Genomic DNA, 17,438 nt, shown 5'->3' on the forward strand with positions numbered 1-17,438 from the left:
ATTCCCATACCGGATCGGTCGCGGCCCGGGTTAACAACATCCGCCACCGGTGCTATTGCCCAACAGGGTGCCGGTGGAAATTGGGGTACTGCTGGGCGAAGACGACGAAGAAGAGGAGGAAAACGTTGCCATGAACAGCGGGAGAAGAAGAAAACTAGAAGGGTGGAAATGAGAGTGGGGACTTTGAATGTTGGTAGTATGACTGGTAAAGGGAGAGAGCTGGCTGATATGATGGAGAGGAGAAAGGTAGACATATTGTGTGTGCAAGAGACCAAGTGGAAGGGAAGTAAGAGCAGGAGCATCGGCGGTGGGTACAAGTTGTTGTACCATGGTGAAGACAAGAAGAGAAATGGTGTTGGGGTCATTTTAAAGGAAGAGTATGTTAAAAGTGTGTTGGAGGTTAAGCGAGTGTCTGACAGGGTGATGAGTGTGCAAATGGAAATTGAAGGGGTGATGATGAATATCATCAGTGCATATGCCCCACAGGTAGGTTGTGAGATGAAGGAGAAAGAAGATTTCTGGAGTGTATTAGATGAGGTGGTGGAGAGTGTGCCCAAGCATGAAAGAGTGGTGATAGGAGCAGACTTCAATGGGCATGTTGGTGAAGGGAACAGAGATGATGAGGAAGTAATGGGGAGATATGGTATCAAACATAGGAATGGGGAAGGACAGATGGTAGTTGATTTTGCAAAAAGGATGGAAATGGCTGTGGTGAATACCTACTTTAAGAAAAGGGAGAAGCACAGGGTAACATATAAGAGTGGAGGAAGGTGCACACAGGTGGACTACATTCTTTATAGGAGATGCAAGCTAAAAGAAATCACAGACTGTAAGGTGGTAGCAGGAGAGAGTGTCACTAGACAGCACAGGATGGTTGTTTGTAGGATGACTTTAGAGGTAAAGAAGAAGAAGAGAGTGAGAGCTCAACAAAGGATCAGATGGTGGAAGCTGAAGGAGGAAGACTGTTGTGTGAAATTTAGCGAGCAAGTGAGAGAAGCACTGGTTGGAGAGGAAGCAATTTTGGACAACTGGAAAAGTACTGCAGATGTGGTGAGGGAGACAGCTAGGGCAGTACTGGGTATGACATCTGGACAGTGGAAGGAAGACAAGGAGACTTGGTGGTGGAATGAAGAGGTCCAGGAAAGCATAAGGAGAAAGAGGTTGGCGAAATAGTTTTGGGATAGTCGGAGAGATGAAGAAAGTAGACAGGAGTACAAGGAGATGCGGCGTAAGGCGAGAAGAGAAGTGGCAAAAGCAAAGGAAAAGGCATATTGCGAGCTGTACAAGAAGTTGAATAGTAAGGAAGGAGAAAAGGACTTGTACCAATTGGCCAGACAAAGGGACAGAGCTGGAAAGGATGTGCAGCAGGTTAGGGTGGTAAAAGATGCACATGGTACTGTGCTGACAAGTGAGGAGTGTGTGCTGAGAAGGTGGAGGGAATATTTTGAAGAGTTGATGAATAAAGAAAATGAGCGAGAGAAAAGGCTGGATAATGTGGCAAGAGTAAATCAGGAAGTAAAAGAGATTAGCAAGGAAGAAGTGAGGGCTGCTATGAAGAGGATGAAGAGTGGAAAGGCAGTTGGTCCAGATGACATTTCAATGGAGGCATGGAAATGTCTAGGAGAGATGGCAGTAGAGTTTCTAACCAGATTGTTTAATAAAATCTTGGAAAGTGAGAGGATGCCTGAGGAGTGGAGACGAAGTGTGCTGGTTCCTATTTTCAAGAACAAGGGTGATGTGCAGAGCTGCAGTAACTACAGAGGCATAAAGCTGATCAGCCACAGCATGAAGTTATGGGAAAGAGTAGTAGAAGGTAGGCTTAGAAAACAGGTGAAGATCTGTGAGCAGCAATATGGTTTCATGCCGAGAAAGAGCACTACAGATGCAATGTTTGCTCTGAGAATACTGTTGGAAAAGTACAGAGAAGGACAGAAAGAGTTACATTGTGTGTTTGTGGACTTAGAAAAAGCTTATGATAGGGTGCCAAGAGAAGAGTTGTGGCATTGTATGAGGAAGTCTGGAGTGGCAGAGAAGTATGTGAGGGTAGTGCAGGACATGTACAAGAATAGTGTGACAGCGGTGAGATGCGCAGTCGGAATGACAGACTCATTCAAGGTGGAGGTGGGATTACACCAAGGATCAGCTCTGAGTCCTTTCTTGTTTGCAGTGGTGATGGACAGGTTGACAGATGAGATCAGACAGGAGTCCCCATGGACTATGATGTTTGCAGATGACATTGTGATCTGTAGTGAGAGTAGAGAGCAAGTTGAGTCTAGTCTGGAGAAGTGGAGATATGCTTTGGAGAGAAGGGGAATGAAAGTCAGTAGAAGCAAGACTGAGTACATGTGTGTGAACGAGAGGGAGCCCAGTGGAATAGTGCAGTTACAAGGAGTAGAAGTGGTGAAAGTAGATGAGTTTAAATATTTGGGGTCAACTGTCCAAAGTAATGGAAAGTGTGGTAGAGAGGTGAAGAAGAGAGTGCAGGCAGGGTGGAGTGGGTGGAGAAAAGTGGCAGGAGTGATTTGTGACTGAAGAATATCAGCAAGAGTGAAGGGGAAAGTTTACAAAACAGTAGTGAGACCAGCTATGTTGTATAGTTTAGAGACAGTGGCACTAACAAAAAGACAGGAGGCAGAGCTGGAGGTGGCAGAGCTGAAGATGTTGAGATTCTCTTTGGGAGTGACAAGAATGGACAAGATTAGGAATGAACATATCAGAGGGACAGCTCAGGTGGGACGGTTTGGAGACAAAGTCAGAGAGGCGAGATTGAGATGGTTTGGACATGTGCAGAGGAGGGACCCAGGGTATATAGGGAGAAGGATGCTGAGGATGGAGCCACCAGGCAGGAGGAGAAGAGGGAGACCAAAGAGGAGGTTCATGGATGTGCTGAGAGAGGACATGCAGGTGGTTGGTGTGACAGAGGAAGATACAGAGGACAGGGTGAGATGGAAACGATTGATCTGCTGAAGCGACCCCTAACGGGAACAGCCGAAAGACAAAGAAGAATGGTGCAAATGTGGAAGGTCAATGTGAAAAGGTTGGAGATGAGCAATAGTCTGGACACCACTGAGGGAAACATTGATCATCTGACAGGAACAGTCAACCATATTTCTTAGTGGCTGAAGCCCCTCTGCAGAGTCTTGTTATGTTTGTGGTTTCTTTCTGGAAAAATTAAGATTTTCCTTTAAATGTAATTACTCTTATATCTCTGGATGTTTTGTAACTCAGAGCATGGTCTACGGCTGCTTGATGTTTAGAGCATCTTGAGAAGATGCCTGTTTTGATTTGGTGCTATATAAATTCAAGTAAAATTAAACTGAACTGAGGGTATGCCTGTGCTGGTCACACAGACATGCCCAGATATGTCTGAAACAACTTATCATCAACATTGAGGCAAGTATCCACTATCCAGCACAGGTAATACCACCAACGAACAGGAATATTACATTTTAGAGAAAGAAAAACAATACCATGCTTATGCTTACAATCAACCCCAGCAAAAACAACAATGAATGCAAGGAAGCGACAAAGCTAATTTCTTTCAATCCAATCCAATCCACTTTATTTCAACAGCACATTTTACAAATAGAATGTTACCAAAGTGCGGCACAAAAATTGAGAAAACAGTGCTCCTACCATAAAAATTGTATAAATGCATTAAAACGAAAAATACAACCCCAATTCCAATGAAGTTCGGACGTTGTGTAAAGTAAAGTAAAACAGTAAAGTAAAGTAAAGTAAAAACAGAATACAATGATTTGCAAATCCTCTTCAACCTACAGTATATTCAACTGAATACACCACAAAGTAAGATATTTAATGTTCAAACTGATAGACTTTGTTATTTTTGTGTAAATATTTGCTCATATTGAAATGGATGCCTGCAACACATTTCAAAAAAGTTGGGATGAGGCAACAAAAGACTGGGAAAGTTGATGAATGCTCAAAGAACACCTAATTGGAAACAGGTAAGTTTCATGATTTGGTATAAAAGGAGCATCCCAAAAAGGCTTAGCCATTCACAAGCAAAGATGGGGTGAGGATCACCACTTTGTGAACAACAGCATGAAAAAAGAGTCCAGCAATTTAACAACATTGTTTCTCAACGTTCAATTGCAAGGAATTTAGGGATTCCATCATCTACAGTCCATAATATCATCAGAAGATTCAGAGAATCTGGAGAACTTTCTACATGTAAGCGGCAAGGCCGAAAACAAACACTGAATGCCCGTGACCTTTGATCCCTCAGGCAGCACTGCATTAAAAACTGACATCATTGTGTAAAGAATCTTACTGCGTGTGCTCAGGAACACTTCAGAAAACAATTGTTAGTTAACACAGTTCGTCGCTATATCTACAAGTGCAAGTTAAAACTGCTTTTCTGGGCCCAAGCTTATTTGAAATGGACAGACGCAAAGTGGAAAAGTGTGCTGTGGTCTGATGAGTCCACATTTCAAATTGTTTTTGGAAATCATGGACGTCGTGTCCTCTGGACAAAGGAGGACAAAGACCATCCAGACTGTTACCAGCACAAAGTTCAAAAGCCAGCATCTGTTTATTGTTTTTGTGCAAATATTTGCACAAAAACAAAGTTTATCAGTTTGAACATTAAATATCTTGTCTTTGTGGTGTATTCAAATGAATATAGTTTGAAGAGGATTTGCAAATCATTGTATTGTTTTTATTTACATTTTACACAACGTCCCAACTTCATTGGAATTGAGGTTGTAAATAAATGACTATATCATTAAAAAAGTACAAAAAATAACCATAGGTAAAATCCATAATAAAATATCACAAAAGTACAAGTTAAAACATTAAAAGACAACAGAGCTAACAGAGCTCTTTGAGGTGCATAATCATAAAACTGAATTCCATGTGAAAAAAAATATTCATCACGGCTATCAAAACAGGGATATATGGTATTTTCCATTGTAAAAGTCACATTTGTTTGGAAGGTCCTGCGATTTATCGATATGGCTGGACATCTGGGTCCCTGATGCGCCGCACATAGCAACATGCATAGTAACCAGCGAGCCACTGAAAACAAACCACTGTTGTGCTCATTTACAACTTGACATCCATCGTGCTCACATCGTTCTGCCACATTTTGCTACTTGATATACACCAGTTTTCACAGAGAATGCCACAATCATGTGTTGCAGTTGGCTGTACCAACCGCGATAAGTTAAAAGTTCGAAAAGTGCATTTTTTCGAGCTCCCAAAGCGCCACAAAAGTCCAGACAAAAGGGATAAACGGCTGGCTGCTATCAGCCGAGTATATGAAGATGCTCATGGGAACAATGCTGCCGGATCAATAGTTGGCATCGTTTATGGTAGGAACTACGACGGTATCTGATCATCTTTGAACCTCCAACTTTCGCTCTTGATTAATGAAATCATTTTTGGCAAATGCTTCGCTTTCGTCCGTCTTGTGCCGGACTCTAGTAGCACAATATGAATGACCCGGGCCATCCCTCTTAATCATGGCACAAGTTCAGAGAAAGAGAAACCCACAAAATAGAACCGGAGTCATATTCCTAGCTGGGGTATTCAGGCGTGTTCAAAGCAGGTGACCAGGCCTGGTTTGAACACTCTAATTTTGTCAAAGTAAACGCTTTGGACCTGCGGGACACTCAGCTAGGGCGGCGAGCGGCAGGGGCTGGGACAAACGGCAGCTCGCCTCACGGCGGGCCATCAGCTCTCCCCCAAAATATCAAAGTATTAAACAAACAAACAATAATAAAAAACTACACATGATAATGCACAAAAATCCCAAATTAAAGAACTCATAATACAGAAAAAGTGAAACTTATACTCCAGTGAAACTTATATATGGGATTTTCCTCTTCAAGAGGCATTTATGACTGATACTCCAGAAAATACTGTATATAAAACTACCCCTCCTACTACTACTACTACCACTACTACCAGAACTACTACTACTACTGCTACTACTACTGGGATTAATAATAAAAACAATCATTTATTTTCCAAAGTAGCTTGCAAAAATATATATATACAGTAGTGTTCAGTGTTCAGTTTGGATCTGACCTTTGAACACAACTGGTGATCTTTGATCCTGACCAAAGATTCTTATGGCTGGCTCTTGATCCAGTTTGCGGAACTTAATCAGGATCAAATTACTGAGAGATCAAAGACAGGTTCAAGATCAAATGAATATAGATCAAAGCGCATTTCTCAAATGTTGGTGCTGCTCCTTGATCTGGCACACCACCAAAATTAAGTAGTTTCTTCCTTAACCCAAGGCTTACAGTAGTGTTCAGAATAATAGTAGTGCTATGTGACTAAAAAGATTAATCCAGGTTTTGAGTATATTTCTTATTGTTACATGGGAAACAAGGTACCAGTAGATTCAGTAGATTCTCACAAATCCAACAAGACCAAGCATTCATGATAGTCACACTCTTAAGGCTATGAAATTGGGCTATTAGTAAAAAAAAGTAGAAAAGGGGGTGTTCACAATAATAGTAGCATCTGCTGTTGATGCTACAAACTCAAAACTATTATGTTCAAACTGCTTTTTTAGCAATCCTGTGAATTACTAAACTACTATTTATTTGCATAACCACAGTTTTTCATGATTTCTTCACATCTGTGAGGCATTAATTTTGTTGGTTTGGAACCAAGATTTTGCTCATTTACTAGTGTGCTTGGGGTCATTGTCTTGTTGAAACACCCATTTCAAGGGCATGTCCTCTTCAGCATAAGGTAACATGACCTCTTCAAGTATTTTGACATATCCAAACTGATCCATGATACTTGGTATGCGATATATCGGCCCAACACCATAGTAGGAGAAACATGCCCATATCATGATGCTTGCACCACCATGCTTCACTGTGAACTGTGGCTTGAATTCAGAGTTTGGGGATCGTCTCACAAACTGTCTGTGGCCCTTGGACCCAAAAAGAACAATTTTACTCTCATCAGTCCACAAAATATTCCTCCATTTCTCTTTAGGCCAGTTGATGTGTTCTTTGGCAATTTGTAACCTCTTCTGCACGTCTTTTATTTAACAAAGGGACTTTGCGGGGGATTCTTGCAAATAAATTAGCTTCACACAGACGTGTTCTAACTGTCACAGCACTTACAGGTAACTCCAGACTGTCTTTGATCATCCTGGAGCTGATCAACGGGTGAGCCTTTGCCATTCTGGTTATTCTTCTAACAGCAGGGGGAGCGGAGTTTCTTTTTCTTTTCTTTTTTTTTACGTGCGCGCGCGAGGGAATCGTCCATGGAGATTATTTTACTTATTAACTACACAGATGTATAATAAAGCAAATGGTGACTGGTTTCTAAACACAATTATTACAGTTTTTTTGGGAAAGAGCGAGGAGCAGCCTCACAGCAAGCAGCGGCGTTTCGTTCTTTCTTTTTTTTTTTTACGTGCGCGCGCATGCGAATCGTCTGTGTGGAGAATATTTTATTAATTAACTACACAGATGTATAATAAAACAAATGGTGACTGGTTTCTAAACACAATTATGACAGAGTTTTTTGGGAGAGGAGCGAGCTGCAGCAAGCAGCGGAGTTTTTTTTTTTTTTTTACATGTGCGTGCGTGAACGGTACAGTTGGTCCTCAAACTGGGTCCCGCAGAGGCAGAAGGACTGCTGAAAGCGGCCGTCATCCAGACGCAGCTCCTGCAGCAAATAATGATACTCTCTGTATTGGGAGCTTTTCACAATAACTCGCTCCGTGTGATCAAGGTCCGTCATGATGACTTGACGCCGAGCGGAATGGAAGCTCCTCCTATTTGATGACACACCGGGGCGAATTTTCGCTGTGAAAGTCCACCCAAGCAGAGCGACACACCGGGCAAAGGAGGCGCATCCGTTGCCACGCGACCCCCGCGAATTTGTAGCGTCTGATTGCGCCCGGTGTGAACGCGGTGGAAATCCGCGAAGTAGCGCTATTTTTTACACTTATTATAGATGCTTTAAGGCTGTAAAACCCCTCACTACACACTTTTCTCAAACAGGCATTAACATTTTCTCACTTTTTTCTCTTGTGTAAACACTCTCTTTTTTCTTCTGTGCGAGAAGATTATAAACAGACACACGCAGAACACAATGCGCGGCTCTCCCTTCACTCACTGCCTCCGGGGGTACGGAGGCGGGACCCACAAAGAATCCAAGTCCTCTCTCGGTGACCACGGAGCTCTGCGGGTACGGTCAACATCCGGATCAAAACAGCGAGCGTAGCCTCTGGACCTGTTGCCAGATTTGGCGCAATTCCGCACAGGAGACAGGAGGGCGGCGGTGTGATTGGCAGTGAGAGCAATCTTTTTTAAAATTTTGTTAGTCAAGAGAGGTGGCGGATCACGGATCCAGTATAAATAGCTGGCAGAGCCAACGTCAAAGGTTCCGGAGCATGCGTCCGAGGTTCCGGAGCGCGCTCCGGCTTGCTCCCCCTCAAATTAAGCCCTGACTGTAGGGATGGTGCCTGGGTTCCTCCAAACATAACGCCTGGCATTTACACCAAAGAGTTCAATCTTTGTCTCATCAGACCAGAGAATTTTGTTTCTTGTGGTCTGAGAGGCCTTCAGGTACCTTTTGACAAACTCCAGATGGTCTGCCATGTGCTTTTCACTAAGGAGTGGGTTCCATCTGGCCACTCCGCCATACAGGCCTGATTGGTGGATTGCTGCAGAGATGGTTGTCCCTTTGGAAGGTTCTACTCTCTCCACTGAAGAATGCTGGAGCTCTGACAGAGTGACCACTGGGTTCTTGGTCACCTCCCTGACTGAGGCCCTTCTTCCTCTATCGTTCAGTTTAAAAGGCTGACCAGCTCCAGGAAGAGTCCTGGTGGATCCAAACTTCTTCCATTTACAGATGATGGAGGCCACTTTGCTTACTGGGACCTTCAAAGCAGCAGAAATGTTTCTGTACCCTTCCCCCAGATTTATGCCTCGAGACAATCCTGTCTCACAGGTCTACAGACAATTCCTTTGACTTCATGCTTGGTTTGTGCTCTGACATGCACTGTCAACTGTGGGATCTTATACGTAGACAGGTCTGTGCCTTTCCAAATCATGTCCAATCAACTGAATTTACCCCAGATGGACTCCAATTAAGCTGTAGAAACATCTCAAGGATGATCAGTGGGAACAGGATGCACCTGAGCTCATTTGTGAGCTTCATGGCAAAGGCTGTGAATATTTATGACTATGTGATTTGTTTGTTTGCTTTTTTTATAAATTTGAAAAAAAAAAACCTTAAAAAAGTTTTCACATTGTCATTATGGGGTATTGTGTGTAGAATTTTGTTGGGGGGGGGGGGGGATTTCATCAATTTTGGAATAAGGCTGTAACATAACAAAATGTGGAAAAAAGTGAAGCACCGTGAATACTTTCCAGATGCACTGCACCCATCATACATAGAAGATCAAGTACAAATCCCATTTGGTAAATGATGACACACGTCTCTGAGGAACTCCAGCTAACTTGTGTGTACGCAGACCAGTGAAGACGGACATAAAAGCAAACTCAAACTGAGCTTTAAACTGCAGGAACTAAAATGAGTTGAACCAATGCACCTTGTGGCAAACTCAAGCTTAGATTTCACCTTTAAATTTGATTAATGTATTTCTGTTTGATACTCTTCTATGAAGCCATGACTGGAGAAACAAGAGGCAAAACTTGTATCTCCAGTCACAGCCACTTGAAGCTTACACCATCAAAATAGACATGGGTGTCTTGGTGGCTTCCCTCATTAACCTCCTTCATGAACAGTCACTCAGTTGCTGAGGAAGACTTGCTCCAGACAGATTCACCACACTGTCCAATACTCTTTACATTTCTTAAAAAAACAATTTAAATCAACTCCAAAGAATATGTAACACCTGAAATCAACTTGGCTTTTACTCTGCTGACTAAGACATACTTAAACAGCCCGATATCCAACTAGGGGACATCACACAAAAAGAGATGGTATTCCAGCACCATACCTTTATAAATTCTTTACATTGCCTGATAAAATAATGTAGCACCATGCAAATTAGCACTTCCAATTTTAAGATGTGAATAGCGTGTCTTACACCCGGCTGGGCATTTAATCTGGCAATTCATGTGTCTATTCTTAAATGTGTGGGTGCCTAAAACAAACACACAGCCATGAATCGCAAAACCCTTCTTCTTCTTCTTTGTCTTTCGGCTGTTCCCGTTACGGGTCGCCACAGCAGATCAATCGTTTCCATCTCACCCTGTCCTCCGTATCTTCCTCTGTCACACCAACCACCTGCATGTCCTCTCTCAGCACATCCATGAACCTCCTCTTTGGTCTCCCTCTTCTCCTCCTGCCTGGTGGCTCCATCCTCAGCATCCTTCTCCCTATATACCCTGGGTCCCTCCTCTGCACATGTCCAAACCATCTCAATCTCGCCTCTCTGACTTTGTCTCCAAACTGTCCCACCTGAGCTGTCCCTCTGATATGTTCATTCCTAATCTTGTCCATTCTTGTCACTCCCAAAGAGAATCTCAACATCTTCAGCTCTGCCACCTCCAGCTCTGCCTCCTGTCTTTTTGTTAGTGCCACTGTCTCTAAACCATACAACATAGCTGGTCTCACTACTGTTTTGTAAACTTTCCCCTTCACTCTTGCTGATATTCTTCGGTCACGAATCGCAAAACCCAAGAATGATAATTGCTGGAGTGAAAGATGAAAAATGTCATTTAATAATTATCGCTGTTTACAACAATAATTGCCATTGTTCCTTAAATGATGACAATTTTCTCTTTGCTCATGGAAATTCTCAAACATTGTTGAAGAAGAGCACCGAGAGTGCTCAGTTCTAAATGATCACTGAGGATATTCAGGCATGGATTTGTAAATGAGTCAGTGCGCCCGAGAGGTGGAGCTTTTCATGTGGTGCTCTGGGGGGTTAGCCCCTTAAAATTTAGACTTTTTAGGTGCCATTTCCTATGTTTTGGTGCACATCTCACCACATAATCTACTACAGAGATAAGATACCTCCGTTTTTTGTTTTTTTTTAAATATATATTAAAAGCCAAGTGGCCTCCGTGTGCGTGTGTACAACTTTGATCACGGACAAACTGGGGAGAGCTGGCATTTGCTGTTTGGTATGCTTATGTATTTTAAGTCAAGGATAACGCTGCTGAAATGGAAAGTTGATAGGACTAATGTTTTTGGAAAAATTAGGGATATTTGATAACAACAGTGAACAATGGATTTTGATATCACCATTAATCAGTGCCTGGTAACCAGACAAGCTCTGAACAAAGGAAATATATCAATCTTGCCAGTTGGAAAACATGATATCAACTAAATGTGCCCCAAAAAATAAATAAATAAATAAATAAATACATAAATTGTTCAGAAAACTTTCTCATTTTAATGTCTTGCACTTTCAGTTAAAATCATTATAGAAACATTGAACCACCCTTGAAAAATGTCAGCTACCTATTTTGATAAACACTACCGAATCTAGAGCCCGTGGATCCCCACGGGTAATACACTAGTTAAGTTGAAGTTGTATAATACAATCTTAAATGTGATGGTATGATGTTATGATTAGTAACAGAAAATATTACAAATGTCTGTGGCTAAAAAAGTGAACACTATTGTTCCACCTTGCTGAATCATGGTCTAATATAAATGTATCTTGTTGGGTCAGTTGTTGCCGAATAGACTGATTGCAACTGACGTCACATTTCACATGATCCTCCCCAATTTGCCATCTTTGATGGACACAATTAGCAGACGCTTGTAGTTATTCTAAGATTGATTGTGAATTAACCCTCTAAGACCAAGCTTTACTAAATTCTAAATAACTTTTTAATGATATGAGATAGAAACTTACTTTTTTTTTGCTGAAACGTTAACTCCGTGGACTTTCGAGCCAACCATCGGCCATCTTTGTACTCCTCATAGAAGCTGTGTGATGACGTGCGCAATGTGAGTGTCCAATTGGAATTGGTTCACCGTCACATGGTTTTCCAAAATTGAATCCTAGGGCAGATTTACCTCACGTGAAAAGCCAAAGATTGTTTTCAGGAGTGATATGTTACTACATGGCCCATTTGAATAGCCCCCTGTGTGCTCCAGTGAGTACATACTATTCCAATGCGCCCTGCACCATTACGCACAGCAAAAGTGAAAACAGACGGAGCAGACAAAGAGCCTCTGATGACAATCTCACGTGCTCAAACAAAGAGTGTGTAACTATCAGGATTGCTCCACTAGTTTGCATGTAAATGTTACTGGATAACTCTGTTGCTTTCTCGGCGTAAAGCACTGTTTACAATATCATAATAACAAAATGCATGGACCATTTTGTATATATTGTTCAAAATGTGCATTTGTGTTTATTGCTTGAACCTTTTTGTTGTACAGTCTTTCACACAAGACCTCAAATTACCTTTATAAAGTGTCAAAACAGTTGTTTATTATAGTTTGCTGTGTGTTTTGAATAAATGTGTGTGGAAAATTATTTTTGGCTTTATTTTTTCCTTTCTTATTTCTGATTGTAAACCTTTATTACACTTATAAAACACAACAAAAACATATATATTCTGAAAGCGCAGGTTGTCCTGAAAAAAAGGGACATAAAACTTGATTGTGGGATGCAAGGAGAGCTGTTAACAGCAATAATAAAACATCTATGCCAGGCGAGTGAACTGTCCAAAAAATGCTCTCAGACTCCAGAGGGTTAAGTAGCAATGACAAAACCAGATATTGAGAAAATATCACAGTGTGGGGCAATCGATCCCTACAGCAATGTTCCGATAATCCCGTGAAGTCAGACTATGGCAGCTCCGGCTCCAGTTACAGAAGTCCCAGGTCCAGCTTTGGGTTTCGGCAGGGTGTCTTACCCATCAGTCTGGACATCTCCTCGGAAGCGGTCAGGAAGGTCCAGGTGGTCGAGCAGGAGTCTGGCTAGCTGGGGATCGGTAATAAGGGGGCCAGGAGAACCGCATGCCTATCCTCATCTAACAGATCTTCCTGGGACTTGCCACCGACCAGAGCTGAGCTCTGTGGGTCAGGGATGTGATCCTGTCCGTCAACGAGAACGCCCTCCGCAAGGTGACGCATGACCTGGTGGCGCAGGTGCTGAAGAAGGCCAGCAGAGAGGTGTCGCTGGAGATGAAGTATATTCGGGAAGTTTCTTCGTTGTTGAAGAAACCATCCCTAGTGGCTGATCTACCATGGGACAGTGTTTGCCCACAGTCGCCGAGCAACAGTAGCAGTGAGGACTCTGGCTCACCCAACTATAGCAGCTCCTTGTCCTCTTCAAAAGACAGCATATTGTGGTTCTTCACTGTAAAGATGGACCCACTGCCCACTCCTAGCAATCGAGCAGAATTGTTAAAACACCTGACAACTGCGCATATAACTACCATTTTGTGCCTTGCTCAACGGTTGCCACCGCCTTGTTCTACACTAAACATAGCAGACACTAGTGAAACAGAGAGGATTGTGGGAAATCCGTGACGTTAGTGCAAGCCACCTACAGAGGGTTCAGAAACAGCATTCAGTGGAGATTTTTATTTACTTTTTGGTCCATGAAGGGGACAGGTGCCACCCGCACCCCCCAGATCTCTGGTCTCAAGCCCAACGCTTAACCACTGGACCATCATCTCCTATCAGTTGTCTTATAGCTGTAGCCTAGTTTTAGTCAAATAATCTAGACTGCAACTAAAACAATTCAGATTAACTCTGCCCAAGACCTGATCGGCCTGTCCTGAAGATATCAATTATTGGTAAACAGTGCAGGGCTCGGCCTCAAACTTTATCTAAAGTCTGGGTCTGTTAATGAAGCTTAGGGCTAGTGGCGAGTGATCACCTTAGTATTTCTTCTGCTTTCCTATTGCTTAATGCTGATAAATTATAGCTTAAGCCCCGGTCACACGGCACTAACAAAGGACACCAAAGCCAAAACGAAACAAGAAATATGGACTGACGTTGACTTTCTGAGACATCACTTAACCATCATCCAGCTTTGTTCCTGCAGTTGGTACTTCATCAGAATTTTCAAACTGTTGAAAAATGTGAATGAATCCCAGCAACAATTTCAATTCATCCATACTCCGTTTTGCTTTCTGTCTTGACGGTTCCTCGTCGTTAGCGTAGTTCCCATACCATCAGCATTCTGTTTCAATGTCGTCCAACTTCGTCCAAGCTCCCAAGTCCGACATCTTGCACGAACAATGATGATATCTGAATGGATCAGTAACTAAAGCTCCGACGAGCTGAGCATGACTCATCCATGTGTGGGACGAAAAGCCGTTTGTGCTCTGGACTCGCAGGCTTTTCAGTGATAGGAGAAGTGCAAGCTCATTCATCCACTTTTCTCCAACAATTTGTGATTTGTGACTTTTTTTCTGCTTTGTTCAGCAATTGCTGTGTGCTTTCTTTTTCTCTCTGTCCGAGATGCAGCTGGATCCACGTGCTGGATTTATGTGGCGGACGTGGGACAGACTCTGCTGTAGGAACAGATCCAACGAGTGGCTCAATGGCCCCCACCCCATGGTGTACTTGACACCTGCATGGACTCTCATCAATTGTTGTTGTGTTGTTTTCTGTATTGTAAACCTTTTTGGTAGAATGGCCTAAGCAGTGGGTCACCCCTTTGAGTCTGGTCTGCTTGAGGTTTCTTCCTCAATATCATCAGATGGAGTTTTTCTTTACCACTGTCGCCTGTGTGCTTGCTCTAGGGTTTGGTAAGGTTAGACTTTACTTGTGTGAAGTGCCTTGAGGCAGCTTTGTTATGATTTGGCGTGATATAAAATGAAATAAATTGAATTATACTGATCAATTTGAAGCCACTTTGCCTCACCTCATTAACATGCTTTCAATGATTTTTTTTTTTCAGATTTTATATTGTCACTAACAAACCCACCAAATTACAGTATTAGGTGTGTCTTTTTTATGTAGTACATAAAACAAAACATACCAGTGTTTATCATTCACAAATCACATACAAGCTACCACTGAGAAGGCAGCGACTTAGTGCCGAGGCAATTTAAATCCAAGTCCTGGTCCCTCTGTCATCCACTGTGACTAATGAGATTTGATGTGAGTGGGTCCCGAGTTCACAAAACACATTCTGTCTGCCTGACCCCATCCTTCACACAGGTGTGTGTGCATTGAAGCAAACATGACCTCCTCTCAACACGCCTCCACCACTCACTCGCACGCACAGGTAGAAGCCGTGTGTGAGCGGACACACCTGCCACCACATCACAGTGCACAGCGTGTGTTCACGCGTTCGCTTACAAATCTACTTTCACACATGATCGAGCAAAAATTCACATTACACAAAGGGTTCATATAATGGAATCGAAAGGTGGGCGTTGTCTCAAGTGTTCAAGGAGGAGGATCACATGACATGTTGAGAACATCCAGACCAGTGTGTGAACATGTTAAAAGGTATGTTTTAACCACAGCTGTCTTTCCAATCAGAAATGCTCCTGCACCAAATGTGCACTGAATAAGATTTATCATATCTGTTTCTTGATACATTCTGTAGTTATTAAAAAAAAAAAACACAACCCAACAACAAACATTATTGACAGCTTAACACAAAGTCACCTTTTGACTTTCTCTCTGCTCTGCAGCAAAGAGGCAACAGCTTACAGCAAAGTAATCGGATTACTCTCCCTGCTGATAATCCCGCTCACAGGCTGCTGCGGCTGTGGACAGCAGCAGGCTGTTTGACGGCGCTTCCACTCTCCACTTGTTGAAAATATGTTGCACAGTTCAAAAATGATGGCCATCAATCACAAAGCGTGTTTTATTCCACTTTCAAAGGAACATCGTTCAAACTCTGTGTTGTCCATTCACTGTAGTCTTGGAAGAAGAAAAAAAACCACACACACATGCACACACACAACCTGATGCCAGCTGGACTCAACAAATTATTACCTTTATTATAACAGTATATCATCGGCAGCAATTCTATCTACCTATATATCTATGAGGAATAAAAAGCACTATAATTATATATACACATGTAATAAAATAATATCTCAATAATGAAAGAAATTATTATAGCATATAATATATATATAATATCTGCTCTGTGTAAGCCTGGTCCCGTTAAATCTCAGAAGCTAAGCAGGGCGGGGCCTGGTTAGTACTTGGATGGGAGACCTCTTTGGAACACCAGCAGCTGTGTGTTTCTCCAGGTTACACTGGAGTTGCATCAGGAAGGGTATCCGGCGTAAAACTTGTGCCAAATACCGTATCCGCTGTGGTGACCCCGAACAAAACGGGAGCAGCCAAATGGATAACAACAACATACATAAATAAAATATGAAAATTGTACACACACACACACACACACACACATATATATATATATATATATATATATATATATATATATATACACACATATATGAAACATGTATGTGACTATATATTTACATACACAGATCTAAATAGGTATATTATATACATAAACGCACACACACACACACACACACACACACACACACACACACATATATATATATATATATATATATATATATATATATATATATATATATATATATATATATATATATATATATATATTCTGAATTAAATATGAATATTTGTAGCGCGCTGTGTGATTGAAGTAGAATGGAGCTGTAAGTATCCACAGCTGATTTCAGTACCACGGACAGCTTCTCCGTTAAAACGCAGTAGAAGCTCCAACTTCTTCAAACCTCCGCAGTCAACACTTTCATTGAACAGGCGGTTGGAGCCATTCGGGGATTTCAGCAACATCCTATCGTCTGTTTTTCTTCTCTACTTCAGCGACCGGGTTTTCTTTCCACGCGTAATTAAGCCCTCTTACCGCGCACATCCCGATCAGACGTGAAGAAGTGCGTAAAACTCACGTACAGATATTGTCCGACTCACCGTGTTGCAGTCGTCGAAGCCATGTGGTTAATGTGCACATTTACTTTTCCGCGCACTGTTGCTGTCTGCAGAACACAGCCCGGAGAGGAAGATCCAAGAAAAATTAACATCCACACAACTCATCCACCCGCCTGGCTGGGGGGGGGGGGCGAACGAACCCACGTCACTTTACGGGGGATAAAAATCAGCTGCCCGCTCCTTCAGATCCGGTTTCTTCTTCTTCTTCTTCTTCTTCTTTAAAGTGTTTTCTTTCGCGATCAGCTGTCAGAAGCAGAGCGCTCTGTTGCCGCACTTGTTCTTTCCTCTTTTAGTTCCTCTCTCCAGTGTGGGACTTAAAACACGAGCTCTGTGGGCGAGAGACGGAGTAACATAATATATCTCCTCCACGGAGGGGAGGGGAGAGGGAGGATAGGTTGCGGAATCAGAAAGCCTGTTTTTTCTCTCTCTCTCTCCTTCCCCCCTTAAAGTAGCCGTACATTCCGCAGCAGCAGTGCGCGCGGTGCACCACTGTCATCTAATTACGTCCACGGGAAGGGGGATTTTTT

General features: G+C 42.5%; 1 protein-coding gene across 1 annotated transcript in view; it reads right to left on the bottom strand.

The window, feature by feature from the left end:
* The window catches only part of LOC117530861 (protocadherin-15-like), a 520,141-nt gene extending 503,116 nt beyond the window's left edge, over positions 1-17,025 (bottom strand). Inside the window, 1 exon segment of the mRNA XM_034193803.1 lies at positions 16,894-17,025. The gene's annotated coding sequence lies outside the window, so the exon portion shown is untranslated.
* Between the last annotated feature and the right edge of the window lie 413 nt (positions 17,026-17,438).

The sequence above is a fragment of the Thalassophryne amazonica genome, chromosome 18 (genome assembly GCF_902500255.1).
Source record: "Thalassophryne amazonica chromosome 18, fThaAma1.1, whole genome shotgun sequence".
Taxonomy (NCBI): domain Eukaryota; kingdom Metazoa; phylum Chordata; class Actinopteri; order Batrachoidiformes; family Batrachoididae; genus Thalassophryne; species Thalassophryne amazonica.